The 16,363-nt window shown below is 43.4% G+C and overlaps 2 long non-coding RNA genes across 2 annotated transcripts in view; one reads left to right on the forward strand and one right to left on the reverse strand.

The window, feature by feature from the left end:
- Positions 1-4,927: 4,927 nt before the first annotated feature.
- Positions 4,928-8,720, reverse strand: LOC147651002 (uncharacterized). The gene is made up of 2 exons (XR_015274780.1): positions 8,225-8,720; positions 4,928-7,815 (listed from the first exon to the last, which is right to left on the reverse strand). It is a non-coding gene; the product is annotated as an uncharacterized LOC147651002 (long non-coding RNA).
- The window catches only part of LOC111935085 (uncharacterized), a 79,082-nt gene continuing 70,655 nt past the window's right edge, over positions 7,937-16,363 (forward strand). The window contains exons 1-2 of the long non-coding RNA XR_015274777.1: positions 7,937-8,694; positions 11,548-11,713. This is a non-coding gene — a long non-coding RNA (uncharacterized LOC111935085). The remainder of the gene's footprint in view (positions 8,695-11,547; positions 11,714-16,363) is intronic.

Consider the following 16,363-nt stretch of genomic DNA (forward strand, 5'->3'; position numbering starts at 1 on the left):
AAGTACTGTAAAATGCTTCAATTGAATGAATAGAAATCATCTGCTTCATAAATGCCAAGGGCTTTCAACATGTCGTTTCTTGGTAAACAAAGAATTTCAGCACAACAATATCTTAGGATGTTATTGGCCATATTTGTTCCCTTGTGCGTATTGAGGCGAATGTGAACAAAATTGCACAGCTACCCTTTACATCCTCCTTCAGCTTGGGGTTTTCTCCCTGCTGCACTGGAAATGAGGGGGTTGATCTGTACCCAGTCTCCAAAACTCCAGTTTCTGTGATGGCAAAGGGCAGGTGAAAGTTCTGCTTGTGCTTGGTTCTGCACAAAGTGTCATATACTATGACTAGAAAAAAACCCAAACAAAACAAAACACATACTTTTTTTTTTTTTTTTTTTTTTTTTTTTGCGGATATTAGAACGCAATAAAAATATGTGTGTGCTTCCCCCCTCACCCCCCCCCAGCTAAATTGATTACATCTGGTGGCATGAAAAAAAATAGCCAAAATGTCAGACTGAGTCACACAGCCCCCTTGGGTGGTTATATTTATTTCAGCGTTGAAGCACTCATCAAAACAATTTATCCTTGGCTCTTTCTCTCTGCCTCCCCATCCTTGTGCTTACAAACTCTCTGTTCCCCAACACTTGTATTTAGACCCAAGTCCCCTCCTTCCTCCAGTGTTTCCTTTCTCTGTCTTTTTCTTCTCTGGCCTTACTCTGTCCCTCTCCTTCCTCTTTGCTATATCAACTCCAGCAAACCCTGTAATTTACAATTCTCCACTTGGGATAGCAGGGGAAGCTGGAGAGCAGAGACAAGGCTTGATGTGATGTGTAGGCTTGTAGGTGATGTGTCACCTACTTGGTGCCTAGTTGCACACTACTTGGGGTAAAGTGATGTGATAAAGCATGTGAGTGAACTTCCTGTTGTGATTTCCATCACTGCTATGATCAGTGGGATGGGTGGGGTGGGACCATGCCTGCTGGGATGGACACAATTCTATCTCCAGCCTTACCTGCTATCCCTTGGCTGCCCTGACTTGCTTCGGTGGAGGAGGTGGATCTGCTGGCTCTCTTTTGATGGATTATTCTTTGGTCTTGATTCACCTGTTTCCCTTGTTTTCTCTCTGAAAGGTAGTAGCACCAGAAGCATCTGTTTGGTGAGGAAAGTCTGTGCTGCAGTGGGTGGGAAGAACCTCATTGCCAAGAACACCAAACCTCTTCTCCCAAACCTCTTTCTGTCCATATTGCAGAGAATGGCCATGTCATCTTGCTGTATATCTTGCTCTATAAACTCCATGGCAATCTTCTGTCAGGTTCTGCCTGCTTTCATATCTCATGCCAACCACAGCTGCAGAAGACCCAGCACTCTAGGATCCTCATGGATGGGAGTAGCTGCAGAGATGCATTTCTCTATATTTACTCTATAGTGATGAAAGGGCCCGGTCTGGCAGGAACAGGGACTAAAGCTCTTATTTGCTCTTTTCCTTGGGCTGGTGGAATGCCCTGCACAGAAAGACCCCATTTCTTTATTTACTACTTCTACAGTGATAAATGATAGATGAAGAAGACAGGGATACCCTCCTGAGGATACCCTTGGCTGGAAGAGGACTTGAGAAGCTCTTGGCACTGTTGTCCCTGAGGTTAATGCTCTCTGTTTCACCCATTGTGTCTCCAGCTCCCATCCTGGGCAGCAGGCTCCTGTTGTACAGTGCTACACATTTTTCTCCTGTGGTAAATCAGAGCCCCCTGGGATCTGGTATTGTGCTTTTTTTGTTTTTTCCCCCAGGTATTTTTGTCTGTGAACCACAGAAAACTGAATAGGAGGAAATGAAGTGCAGATTGAGAACATGGTTGAGTGCACTTGCTAAAATAAAACATGGGTGGGGGGGAGGGAGAGATTCTTTTATAATAGAAAATGAAGTGTGTTTACTTTTTATTGATGAAGTATTTAATTGTACAGAGGGTTTGAGAGATGTTCTTAGTGGCATCTCAGACTGTGCATGGGCTAGAAATGCCAGTTAGTCTTTGGTACAAAAAAACAGGCTAAGTTAAATATTTTGTGAACGGGAAGACCAGAGGGATGCCATGGGCTCTTTGGTGACATGTCATAATTGTGCCAGGAGAGCCAGGGAACTCCAGTGATATCTTCTCTAACAGGACTAGATGCTAAGATGACCCAAGACTTGTTGAGTGGATGTGTTTTAACAACACAAGAGAATGTACAAAACTCTGCACAGCGTGGCATTTTGTCCTGGAGCTGTGCCACAGAGCTTTAGAGCCTGCCTGCTTTCTCTTATGCCTCTAGCTTATTTTCTTAAGCAAGCACAAGCAAGTGCAGGGTGTAGAGATAAGGCTGTGACCTTTTAGATTATTCTGTTACTCTATAAATACTGAATGGGTCCAGTGAGGCAACTGGGATTTTTTGTGAGGTTAAGATAATTTCCTTAATTCAGATGTCTAAAAGTAGCAACCTATAGTCATCAGTGACCTGGGCTGGTTTTTTGTGGGGCACAGACCTTTAGAGTCCATATCCCATCTCTGGAGCTGCCCTGTTTTGAATCTCTGTCTGTAAGTTCATAGAAGTTTGTTTGATTCAGTGAAGGATCATGAGGCTTCAAAAGCAGAGGAGACCAAGAATCTTGGAGTCTCTATGACAGGTTTGTGCACCTTTACAAGAAGCATGGGTGCAATAAAGAGGTGTACTCATAATGAATTAAATGGGGCTACTTTTGTTTGGTCTTAGTTATGTAAAGTGTCCAGGGAAGCTCTTAAGCACATGCCAAGGTCAGTGAGAGCTAATCACTTTTACAAAGTTTGCTTGGATCAGATCCTAAGCGTACAGAAATTGGACACACCAGTTGCTTTTCAGAGCCACCATTCTCTTCAGCCATGAGAGCTGAAGGTGCCACAATGCTGCTTCTGCTTCCAAGTGAGATGGGAGCTAGGGATCCCCTAGAAAAAAACCTCTTCCACCTGTCCCTAAGGCCATGGAGTAGAGCATGTAGGGTTGATTCAAGCTTTTTTGTCTTGTCCATCTTGCTTATTGACATCAAGTTACTAATTCCAAAATTCCCGTCTTGACAACACCTTAGTAAGGGAAAACATCCAATTATGCAGCCTCCAAATGGCACAGAGACCAGCCCAGCAGAGAAGATCTCAGCTGTGAGGGAATTGCAACTTCATTTGCCTTCCTTGGGGATAAAAGCCTCTCATCATCTTGTGAGCTGCCACAAGAAGAGCTGAATCCTGCCACATGGGATTGGGCAGTCCCAGTGCTGACCAGCATGACAGCAGAAAGTGGAAGGGGAATTCAAGCAGAGAAGAAATTCTACAGGGGAGAATAGAGGCAAGAAATTCCTAGGAATGTTACAGAAATCAACATTCCCCCTTTCTGCTCCTTCCAAACCAACCCACCTAAAAAATGCTATTTTGGAAAGGAGTCCATGCCTGGGGAATTTTTGGCTGATGCTTATGGCTTTTAGAAATTTCTGGGAGATCAGACGAATAGAAACAGGAACCAGATGGGACTTCTAGCTGCTGGAAAGAAAGGAAGAAAAAAAAAAGGGAGGGTGGGAAGGAATCTTTTCCTTATTTAAGATGTGAAAAGCACTTGTTCACTTCTGGGGAGTTTCCCCATCACCCTGGATTTCTTATTTTAAAGTAATTTACTCCAGTTCCATTATATTCTCTTAGGACATTTATCTCTGTTCTTGTTGTTGCTAGGAATTTTTCTTTCTTTTGCAACAAAACCCAGTTTATTTTTAGGAGAATTTAAGCCGTTGCTTTAATAGATAAAAAGAGAGTCAGTGGTTGGTTTTGTTCTTGCAGCAGCCTCAACATCCCTTGGCCATTTACTTACTGAGTTTATCTTTGAGGCTGCTAAACATGGAAAAAGTCAGCAGTAGTGGAGAGTTGAGAGAAAGTAGAGGTGAAGAAGGTAGAAACAGCAAAACTGAGCATGTGTGGGTCCTATTTGAGGTAAAAGGCCATGAAAGGAAGAGTTGCACCATACTGGAACATACAATAAACCCAAATGTGGACCTTAAAAGCATGGGGCTTGCAGCAGCCCAACTTGTCAGGCATCCTATTGGTTTTGTGGTGTCTTGGCTGTTGGATTTTGGGGTTGTAAATCCAAAAAACAGACCTGGTCGAGTTCCAGGTTCCATTTTATCAGACTTTGGCTCTGCAGCTGGTTCAGTTTTGAAAAACATCCCAGAGGTAGAAAAGGGTCCAAAGGAGCATTTTCCAGCTCCTTGGTCCAAGCTGGACTCTGGCTGGGAGTCGTGGTCCAGCCATGATCTGACACCATGCTGGGACTGGGCTCAGTTTTGCTTCATCCTCGCAGCCTTTTGTCTCCAGGCTGATGGGCACTGGGGGACCAGAGCATGGGGTATGTGACAGTGCCCTGCTCTACTCAGGGGAGCCATGAAGTCTTGATGCCCAGCTGGCAGGAAGGAAGCAAAGTAGAGACCACCTCATAGACAGAGGTGGATAAGATCTACTTGTGGACTTTGTCACTAACCTTCTTTTAAGGGTCTGCTTTTAAAGAATTATTTTAAGTTAATTAGGGAGGATTTTTACCTTCCATCTTTCCAGTTATTTACTGCTTCCTGGAGAAAAGAGAACCCACTTTTCCCAAGTTACTATATTGTTTTATAGTCCTTCTTTTCTTGATAATCTCTTCATACTATTTCTCATGCCCTCTGAACTGCTGCCTTTCCCAGGATAGGGTCATTAGCACAAAGCAATGATGCTTGATAAAACTTCACTCATGATTTTTAAGTGAATATGAGGGGAAATCCATCCCTAGGACTTAATGCTGTATAAACTTCATTTCTAGGGAACTGATTGAAAGCTCCACAAACAACATTAGGACTACACAGTGCGCTATGATACTTATTAGTGGTGATGCACACAGTCAACTTTAGATATTTTAAGACACAATAATTGATCATTTATTTGTGTTTCCAAGTGTGTGTACTTTTGAACACATGGCTTTGGTTCCAGAGTTTGTCACAGATGGACCTAACTGAGCCAGCTTCTTGAAGCCTCTATTATGGTGACCAATTGATTGCACTAGTTTAAATGGAAAAAAGTGCACCAAAATGTAAGGCTTTATGTTTGAGTGTCCAATTTGAGTTCTGACATTTGTGGCTTTCTTTTTTCCTTTGGCTCATGCTGGTCCAGCAGGATGTCCCATATTAGAATGCTGCTCAGTTGTTGTTTTTTGTGATTCCAGTGAGCTGTTTTTTCACAAATGTCTGGAAGGAAAGAGACATGGGGGACCTGGTTCACAGAGTTTGTACAAAAGCTTTTATTTTTCTTTTTTTCCCCCTTTGTTTTTGCTTCTCATGGATCTGATATGCTACTGTTCTCAGGAGTGCCATGGTGGAATTTTTAAAGCAAAGTGCTTATCACATGACTCAGGTGTCTGCTGTCACAGTCAAAGCAGTATCATCCCAGGAATTTTTGTTTGAATTTAGCTTCCAGCTCAAACAAAAGTCATCTGAGTAGGCAAGCTTTTACTGGTTTCACTTTGGCTTCCCACGTCGGTTTAATTTGGCCCATGTTTGCTCAAAATATCTCCAGCTGTCTAGAAACTTGTTCCTAGCTTGCTGGAACATTCACAACCCTTTTGGCCAGTGTGACCTTAGCTATAAAGGCTGGCTGTGGTTTATTTCAGATGGTTTTTACCAGCTTTATTATATATAAGGCAGCTCACATAATTGAAAGGGACACATGTGTCGGCCGCTGTCTCTGCAGTCGCAGGTTATAAGTTACTGCTGTCTACAATGCTCAGGCATGAGATCTGCCAGAGAACACCACCTCATTTTGTTCCATGGGAGCTTTTGCTAATATTTTCATTTATATTATGATTCATTTTGCTTCTCTGTTGGACAGTTTCCCTGTGTTTCACACTGAGGACCCAAGTGTCAGAAGATTAAAGGACTGTCTTTTTGCCCAACTAATATGAATTGGATGTTAAACTGTGCACTACTCTGAAAATGAAATGCCTTCTAAAGAAGTAAGTGGCTGGAAGGAGGCAGTGAAAATCCATCAGATTTGCATGACTAATTAGCTTATCCATTAGTCATTATCCTGTGTTTACTTGTAATGAGAATCTTCAAAGATTATTCTATATTGGACATGCAGATAATTTTTTGCTTATGTAATTTTTTCTATATTGAGATCCTACTGTGCTGTGAGCTCTACCTTGACATACATAATTCTCTCTTAGCTTAGGTGTCTATCCCTACAGGGTGTTGATCCTGTCTGTATCCATCAGTGGTGCATGGACTGAGTGCCCACACACCCCATGTATAAGACATTTTTGCTTTGCCCCAGAACTGGGTCTGAATTTCTGAGTTTCTTGGCAACCGGAGCCCAGCCTCATTTCATGAGATGCAAATAATTCTGGATATCAAGTTGTGATTCTCAGTTAGTGTACCTTGACTTATTCTTCTTCTCAATTATTAAACAAGGGCTTCTTTTGTGAAAGTCATTAATGTAGGCTGAAATTATCTCTGTGTGCCTTCTGGATGTTTGGTATGATTTTGTAAGGGAAATGTGACTTCTGCAGTTGTTATTTTCACATTTTCCTTACTTATAAAGGTTGAAAGGATATGAATGATCTTCTTTTTAAAAATTAGCATTCATTTTTAACTAGCTTTACAAGCTTCTGTATGTATGGCAACTATTTAAATTTATTCATTTGGGGTGGGAAGTGGAAATGTTCATATGCCCAAAACAGGAGATGGGTAGCATGTTACCTTTGGATTTTGAAACAGCGAAGCTTAAAAGTACAATTCTGATGATTTTGTTTTGTTTTGAAGACCCTGCTATGTCACGCTCATAGAAGCATTATTATAATTGAAAAAGAGGATTGGTGCGATAAAACTGACTTTTGACAGATTTTTCCCAAAAAGCTGGATTTGGCACTGTTCTCTTCCTGCAAGACTCAACCATTTCCTGTTTTCTGGCATTTACATATTTCCACTGGACATATAAATTTTTGCATTTACCTCAAAAAGTCACAGAACTAAAAATCAAAAACAGAGAAAAAAATATGAAGAAGTTTTCTGAATCTGATGAGACTTTCATCTCTACAAGGAAGCAAATAATTTTTTTATTTGTGACCTAACTTGTCTGCTTTAGGGGAACTTATGCCTGAGCCTGATATTATTGTGGAAGCTGATTTTGCCAGTTCAGTGATATTTTTCCTTTGCCAACAACCTGCAGGGATGTGCTGGATGCATTTTGTCTTGGAATCAAAGTTCCTGATATGTTTGGGAATTTTATCATCACGTATTTCAGACTGGATGAAAGGTGGGAACTGCTGGCTTCTCCAGGCACTTGTCCATCATTTCCAAAAGTTTGCTACAGCTTATAGATAATATTATCTCTGTGTTGCCTAGAGCCTGTTCAGAGTGTTTGCTGTCTGCATGGTGAAAGCAGTGACATTATTTCCTTTGAAAAATGCCTTAATTTCCACGGCGCTCTCCGTGTCTTGGTTCTTGCAGGTTCCCCGAGCCGGAGTTTCACAAGGACGTTCCCCACTCCGCAGGAGATGGAGAGGACTGCTCGAGGTCCAGCTCTGCTCCGGGAAAGTGACTGAGTGAAACCCACCCACCCATGGCTCATCTCCGAGTGCCCGAGCATCCCTGGGAGGAGCCGTGTCCAGGGGCCAGGGTTTAAGTGCTTTGCTGAACGGGGGCCAAGGTCCAGCGCGGAGCCGCCCGCTCCCGCCGCCTCCCGCTCTGGCGCCGCACCGTGGAGTCAGCCCCGGGCTCGCACTGGAGGACGTTACGAAATGCTGGCCCTGACAGAGAGCAGATGCATTATTGGGAAGCCCTCGGGTCATGACAGGGCTAATAGTCACATTCCTGGCTGGGATGGCGAAAGATTTACGCCGGGCGCTCGCTCGCCTCGCCTCGCCCTGCACCAGGCCAGCTCCCTACTTCACCGGCCCCCTCGGCTTTAATTGTTGTGTTAATGGCCCTTTTATTTGAAGCAGATCCCCTGGCTTACAGAGGAGAATGACATTATGTCGTATTTTAGATGTATTTACATTCTCTTTGCCACAGGGATAACGTTCTAATTATTTTCTATAGCTGACAGCACCAGCGTCTCTGGTATTAGGGACCCCTTAGACCTGATTACGTGGTCTGGTTTTCCTCAAATCACCCACAAATGACAGTGTGGAGCAGGTTTATTATCAATTGACGTACCTTTGCTTAGCACAACTCGCTCCCGAAACAAATGTCCTGAAAAGATAATCCATGTTTAGAGCGTGTGTCTTCCCTTGGGTGGAGGCAGATGGGCCTAGGAGGTGAGGCCCGCGGCCCGGCCTGTGGCGGCTCTGCCTCACGCTCCGGGCACGGCCGGCAGCGGCCCAGGGTCAGCTGCAGCTCCCCGTGAAATCCCTGCCCAAAGGATGTGGAAAAGAACGTGCTGCCTTTGCAGCTACTGCCTCAAAGGGTGAACAGCAGCATGGGGAGGGGAGGGCGGCGCAGGGCAGTGGGGAGCAGCAGAAGGTGTCGGCTTAGTTTTGCAATGAGATGTAGAGAGGGACCAGAGTCTGGTCCAGGTGGGGTTGTGCCTGTGTGAAAGTTGATTTTAGGGGAGAAGAGCAGCCAGACAACAACAAAGAGCTGTGCAGTGGGCTTGGTGGGCACGGAGAGAGAGGAGGCACTGGCAGGTGAGTGGGGCTGGTGGATGGAGGCTGGGAACTGCACGGTGAAAAGATTTGCCATGGGAGATGACACAGGAGAAATTTAAGAGCTTGATGAGAGGAGGTGGGATGAAGACCACTGCCGAGCTGGAGACAAGTGCAGTGGAGACTTCAGAGCAAAGGGTGATGCCCAGGAGTTGGGAGCACATAGAAGTAGGGACAGCAGTTGAGATAAGAGCGAGAGACACAGTTATTAGAACAAAATTATTTGATTTATCCTGAGTCATTTATTCACCAAATCTTCCCCTTGAGATCTTAAACAGACTGAAGTGGTTTCAAATGCTGTCATTATTTAGAACAATTCAACAAAATGTTTGTTGCTTTGGAAAAAAAAAAAAAAAAAAGGAGGGGTGAGGGATTGAGGAAAGAAAGAAAGGAAAAATAAAAAGCCTGGATGGTCTGGTTTGCCACATTTGAATTTTATTGCCAAATTGAATGATGGATCAAGAAAAATCACTCTTTCTGTTTTCTGAGTGGGAATTTCACTTACAAAGCTGCTCTGATGTGGATGCTTACCCAAGCTCAGATGCAGTCTTCATGTGTATTCTAACATGAAATGACAAAAAGCAAGTATTTGTGCTAGTGAAACCCTGTCGATGAAATTTTTCTGCACCAGAACACCTCAACATGGAAACAACTTCATTACAAAATTCAGGCACGTCTACGTGGAGACTTTTCTCCTTGCAGCTCTAGAGATTATTTTATATTTGGAGCTGCTGGGCACATAGGGCATTTTAAAAGCAAACAGAAAGGCAAAGACACTGCCCCAAGGGAGTTCAAATTTAAGCCAGACCAAAGCACAGTGAAAATGCTGGCTGCATTGTATTAAAAACAAGAAGGTGGACACTTTTGTTTGGAAAGCCAAGGATTCCACTAAGTAATTTAGTTTTTCTTGTATGCATGCATGTCTTCTGTGGTAACTTTTAGCCTGGGCTTAAAAGAAATATGTTTCACTCCTTCCTGCAGTAACACCAGAGCCTATGTGCAAGGTTCAGTGAAAGATGGCAGGAGGCTAGAGGTCTCAAAAATAGTGTTCCTGTTTTGTGAAAATAAAACATTAGGAGGAGAAGAGGCAACCAAGCCATTATTTCAACCAAAAGAAAAGCTTTTGCACATGCAGAAGCAGTATAATTAGCATGAAAAGATATGAGAAAGAAGAAAAGAAGGGTAAGGTATTGTCTTACTGCCATAGTGGCTGCAGGCATTGGAGGTGTTTCTGTCACAACACCTACATGAGATTTGTCCATTTTAAAACCCAGGATAATTCCACCATGGGAACATGGAGCTCGGGAAATCAGGGTCTGTATTTCCACCTCTCTTGAAGTTACCTGTTTATTTTGAATTCACTTGTATGATTGGATGGTTGGCAGTCTGGAGATGCTTCTTGTGGCTCAAAGAACCTTAAATGAGCACATTATCTCCTGCCTCTCTTGGAGAACATTTTGGGGGTAGAGATGCTGATGAGTCATCATCCAATTGGCCAGAGTGAAAACAGGAACTAGAGAGAGGATGGGTTAAATTTTTGTTACTGCTGTTTTAGTGTTGGGCTGAGTAATAGAACCGGTTACCTGTTACCTGGTTTGGTCAATGTGATCGATCTGTTGGTCTTGTTATGGGAGGAGGAATGACAAAATGTGTGTCTGGTTCTGTCATTTTTGCACTTTCACTTGAAAATATTCAAGTATGTGTGTCCTGTGCAGATTTGCTGCCCTGTGAATGTCTGAGCTGTAATGAGGTGAATGTTACTGGAAAGCAAAGGTTTAATTAGCTCTGCTGTCTCAATACTTTCCTAAAGTGCATTTCAAATGATATGCTTCATTGTGAAATCAGTCATCAATGCTGTATTTGATGGTTACAGAAATTGTGTGGTTTTCTTTATCTTTTTTTCCTGAGAAGCCCCTGATCAGATGACTTAATTTTCAGAACACAGCACAAAAGAATAAATTGCAAGTACTCTGTGAATTATTAAAGGAGAATATTATGAATAACTTCAAAGAAGAAATGCATACTGGAATATTTTGTCATGTTAGCTAATTGTCCAGTAGCTGAAAGGAAAAGAAAGGATAAATCGATTAGTTCTGATTGTTTATTAAAAGGTTTTTGCTGATATATTTTGGGTAGTTGTACTTGGCAAACTAAATGTTTGTGTGAACATCATACCAGAGATTTGGGAGTTTGGTTTGTTTTCTGAAATAAAAATTATTGGATCACAGCACTGATTGATAGAAAAGTGATGTAATATGATTCTATAGGGCTTTTCTCTGAATGAGTCACAAATTGTGCTGACACAGAGCTCCTCTGAAGGGGTCAATATGTAGTGCAACAGAAAGATAAGAAAGGCCATAGTTTTTGCCAGGAGCACTGTAAGACTCTGGGCATACACACCAAGACATGCAGGAGTGAAATTCTAGAAAACTTAAAGCTTCATAAATCACTTGTGACAGAGCCCAGGAATGGGAGCACCAGCAGAGCTGGTGGTGGAGACAGACTCAGGACGCTTCGCCCCTGCCACGTAAGGAATCTCCTTTCTCACTGCTGACACCATCATTATCTCTGCCCCAGTGGGGTCTTGGCTGGTGGAGCCTCCCAAGTCACACTTGTGCATGGAGCTCACTTTATCTTCATGGAGAGGTGGAGGCTGAGTCAGCCCTGCTGGGATTTGCACCAGTGGTTCCAGGAAGTCTGGGTATTTCAAACCTTAGGTTTAGACCTCTAATCATCCCCTTATCTAAACTGCCTAACATCTGAGTCTGCAAAATTGGGTTGGAAATCTCACACAAACATGCTTTCCCCAGCGGCATTTCTGCATTTGTTTGCCAGTGGAGCTCGGGACTACAGAAGGACACAGGAGATTCAGCTTTGAAACCAAAGGTTTAATCAAAGTGTTGTGTGAAGACCTGGTTCTTCCTTGATTGATGGCTTGCTTACTGCTTGCTGACAGCTGGAAAGGTTCACCCTTTGGGGCAGAAAGACAGTTAACACTCAGGTAAGCATTGACCCTCTTGGGCCTTAAGTTTAGAGGAACCTACTTCTTTTTTAACTAATTTCTGCAGGTGATGGAAGGAAGTGTTTCTTGGTTTCTCATAACTTACAAAGAAATGGTCTCATCCTAAAAATCCTACTGCTCAATAGGTGCAGAAATTGTTTAAATTATCCAAGGTATTTTTTTCAATGCAATAATTCAAAGACAAATGGAGTGACATCCTACATCAGGCCAGCATCTGTCAATCCCTCCTCAAGTGACTTCTTCAAACTCACTTGGCCACAAAGCCTGAAGAGCTCAGACATATGAAATTCTTATAGGCTTTGTGAGAAAAGCTGGTCAACTGGGGATGACAGACTAAATTAGCACCCCTGTTAGGAAATAGTTGCAGTGTTAATTCACTCCTTATCATAGAGCAGGGGATCCTAAGCAGCGGATGAGTCAAGGGAGAGGCAAAAGGCTCTCTGGTGTCCCCCAGCTGTGGAAAAGCTCCAGCCAAAAACACTCTCACTTTTTCAACCAACTTGTTGTGCAGCGGCACCTTAAAGAACAAACAAACTGGCTTTGTTTCTGTCCCTGACCACCATCTCTCAGAGCAGCTGGCTTATATAGCACTTTTGTTGATAGCTAGTGATAATGTGGAAGTTCTTTATTTTCATCTTAGTCCTGTCACTGGAGAAGAGGAGCATCCCGTGGCTCAATGGTACATCAAATGGGTGGTACAACAGAAAGGAAATTTTCTAGTCAAGAAAAAGCACTGGTGTAAAAAATTCCTCACAAATCAGTGCTTTGATATGTTTGGCTTTTTCTGGTTTTTTTCAGAGTATCTGTGAGCTGATGCATGATACATTTCTTATTTTAACCCATATTAGCAAATCTCTAGAGAAACTGACTGCTGTTTGCTGCCTATCTATAGTAGTTAAGCCAGATTCCTCTGTTCTGATTTATCAGATAGGGTGACTGATGATGTTTGTAAATGTAAATTTTAAGTTTCCTCAAATTCTAGTGTGTAAAGCTTCAAAACAGTCATTTTCTATAAACACTGTTGCTTGAAAAAGTCCTGCCACTTGAATATCTGGTGAAGATGAATACACATTGCATGCAGTGTTGGCAAGGAGGCACCCATCTATAAACATAGAGTTACTATTCATGGGGATTTCTTTTATCATCTTTCCAGTTGTACAAACAAACCAGCACCACCACCCCCGGCAATATTGCATTGTAAATTACCTTCCTTTTAAAAGCCCTCTCCCCTTAGTGCTTTTCACTCAGGAGATGGGAGACAGCCCTGGGCTTGTTGTCTTCAGATCAAATACAAGCTGCAGACTCTGGGTATTCACCTGAATTATATGAACCTCTGCGCTGCAACTATTTACTTGTTGTGATACATTTCCTTTTCTTGATAAACTGAGCCCTGGAAAGACACATCTGTTTCAGCATTGCCCCCTCAAGGCAGTCCATCCGCCCTCTGTTCTGCAGCATCTTTTTCTCCCACCTCTTTCTTGCCTTACCTTCTGTAGTTTGCCGCAGTTTTTGTCACATGATTTGAGTTGAACTCCTGGGGCAGGGACTGTGCTGTGGTGGTTGCCTATGGAAAGCCATCTATCTTGCCATGGATATGAGAATCTTTTAGGGATATGCAAGAGCTGCAGCCCATTTTGGGGCTGAAGCCTGAAAACTTGAACTGGGGGCTGTTTCTAATTAGTTACACAGCACCCATCTATTGTCTTCAATAGATGTCTTCACCCGTCTTCCTACAATGCTCTCAGGTCTCCTTACCCTCGATTTCTTATTAACTTTACTGATGATCAGCATCCTCAGCACCAGGCAGGTGCTGATCCCCAACAATGCACTAAAGTACCAGGACTCTTTAATATTTTTAATATATGCACTGAATGCTACTTTTATTAGAAACTGGACAGGATTGTGATTTAAAATTAAAATAAATACAAGATAATTTATCAGAATACACTATTGGAGTTGCAGCCTCCACAGGGCATCTTTCTCTGTTATACTGTCCAAGTACTGGAAGAGTTTATTACAAGGTTTACTATGTGGCATCCAAAAATCCTCTGTAAAAAGCTTTTGATTTGCACCTAGGAATAGCTTTGAAGAGAAAGGAAAGCTGGAGCCCTAGTTCTTTGTAGGAACACTGGTGTTTCCCTGGCACCCTGGGCTGAAGCTGGGACCTGTGTACAGCCCTCACCATGGTCTGTGCCCCACAATCCTCTCTGCAGCAGGAGCTGCGAGGAGGTTCCCCAGGCGGTGGTGGCCGTCTGTCGCTGTGTTCTGCTCTCAGGCCTCTCTTGCCCTTTGAAGATTCCCCATTGTTTGGGCTATTAACATACTTTCGGGGTGGATGTTTATCTTTTTTGAAACTTTACAGCAGGCGCATTGTTAAAGCAAAGCCCGAGCAGGTCTTTGCAAGAAAGCGCCACAGCCCTTTGGTAAGCTCAACGCAACTCCGAGTAGCTCTTCCCTTTATTTGATCAGCTTCTAAAACCTAACAGTTCTGTGAGTAAACATTTATAGATCAAATCAAAAGCTCGCAAAAGGAAGCACTCTCGATAGATTAGAAGCTAAACTGATCTAAATTAGAACAGATGCAGAGATAACCTTGCCTGGCTAAAAAGCATATACTATCGGTTGCACACAGATAATTAAATGAATGAGCCCTTTTCTATTGAACAACTGATGTGCAATTGATAAACTTAATTAATAATTAACTTTTTAATTAAATATCAATTTAAAACAAGTGTGGTAATGTGCCAGTCGCATTTAATTTTACTGCCTTTTCTTCATTACAGAACTGTCATTAGGGTTATAGGTATGTGTTTAAGATGCCTCCATGCACTGCAGAGGGAGTAAATGTGTCCGCTGGGCACTCGCCAGTGAAGAGATGGTGATAAACAGCAGCAACTGGAGACAAAGCCAGCAAGCAGCTTCAGAGAGTCAGAAGGAAGCACAGATAAATGGTGCATCCCTGGATGCAGCGTCCTTAGCAGCAGAAGGACTTGGGTTTATGCCCTTGTTTTCGTATTAGCAGAGGTGGCAACAGGTACCGGGGAGGTGAGCTCTCCTTGTAACTGCTCTCTGGGAAGAAGGTTCTTCCCAGCTTTATGAATGAAGGGACTGGATGAAGCCAACACTTAACATCTAAACCCTAGCCCGTGTTTAGGAGGACCGAGATCCATCAGTTATTGCCTTGTTTCAGCAAAACAACCCTGCATAAGTGAGGGAAAGCTGCGGTCTTCTTGCATGTGTCTTCTCACATGATGCCTTAGTGCAATTCCTATTAGTGCTAATGGGGTAATTGGCTCCCCTCAATGTGAACTCCCTATAATGCATCCACATAACTTGATTTGAGAGTGTAAATCCTATTAGCCTGAATGGCGATCTTTTCTGCCTCTAATTTACCCATTTGATCCTGCGAGCACTAACAGCCGATCTCGTCTCCCTTTGAAAGCGATAAGTAGGCATCTGACTTCCACTAAATGGCGTTTGCAAACATTCCTGGTGCTATGACACCTCTGGGATGCTGCCCTGCTCCGTGGCCCCCCTGAGCCTGCCTTTCCCAACATCTGTGCACAAGGGATGTTCTGCTGGGCCGCCAGTGAGCGCCTGCTTTTCGTCTGGCTCCCCAGGGCAGCCTCGGCTCCCGGCCACATGTGGAGGCTGCGTGGCTGCATCGTGCAGCCCAGGACAGCAGCGGCTGCTCGGGGCTCCCCAGTGATCTGGATGCTTTCTGGGAGTGTGGTGTGTGCCACCAGATGTGTGGTGCTGTGGTCCAGGCCGCTGCCCCTGTGGGATACTGGGCATTTTGAGACTACAATAAACAGACTGCATCGCATGAGAATGACAAGGCAGGTGATGGTTTCTTTGCTGCAGACTTCCCCCTCTACCATCCACTGGGTCCATGCCCCATCCTAGCTGTACTCCTTTATTTTTTCCCCTCTGTTTAAAAACTTACCTAGGGAGCTCAGCTGTGATTTACATATCTCTAACTACAACAAAGTATATTCAAAGCACACAGCTCCTCTGCAGCCCTGGCATTTGGTTCCTTCCACCTACCTAGTAAATACTCACAAGGAGTAAAGGAATACTCAGAAGGCAGGAAATTGGGTTTGCAAACTTGTGGGGAAAAAAACGGTGAATGGCTGCGAGAAACGTTTCTCACCAACTCTGTGACTGCTAGCAACAAGGAGAAATATTTGAGCACCTCACTGAGGATGTAAGAAAATCTTTTCATGGTGGAGGATCTGAGTGAAGATCAAGGGTTGCTTTTATTTGGTTGTTAATGTCTTGATTTGTTTCCAACCAAAATAAGTAGGGTAGAGGATAAACCAATGGGCTCTTGATTGTCCTTCTGCAATGTGGGGCTTGAAGCCAACTGGCAATGACTCCTCAGAAGGTACCATCATGGACACGGCACAGACACCTATCCGGGCAGAATACACTGCCGATGAAAGGATGATTTCTTTTCCTGCTCTGCCTCATAAGAGGATATTCTCGCTTCTCCACATATGAAGGGAAGATGGGTCTCTCCTGTGGGGAATGTTACTGCTGGCCACCACTTCCTCTCTGAAAGCCCCATTTGAAAAGGAGGAAATAGTTGGTGGAGGAAGTTCCTGAAAAGGAATCTTTCAAATCCTT

Source organism: Cyanistes caeruleus, chromosome 11, assembly GCF_971803275.1.
Source record: "Cyanistes caeruleus chromosome 11, bCyaCae1.hap1.1, whole genome shotgun sequence".
NCBI lineage: Eukaryota > Metazoa > Chordata > Aves > Passeriformes > Paridae > Cyanistes > Cyanistes caeruleus.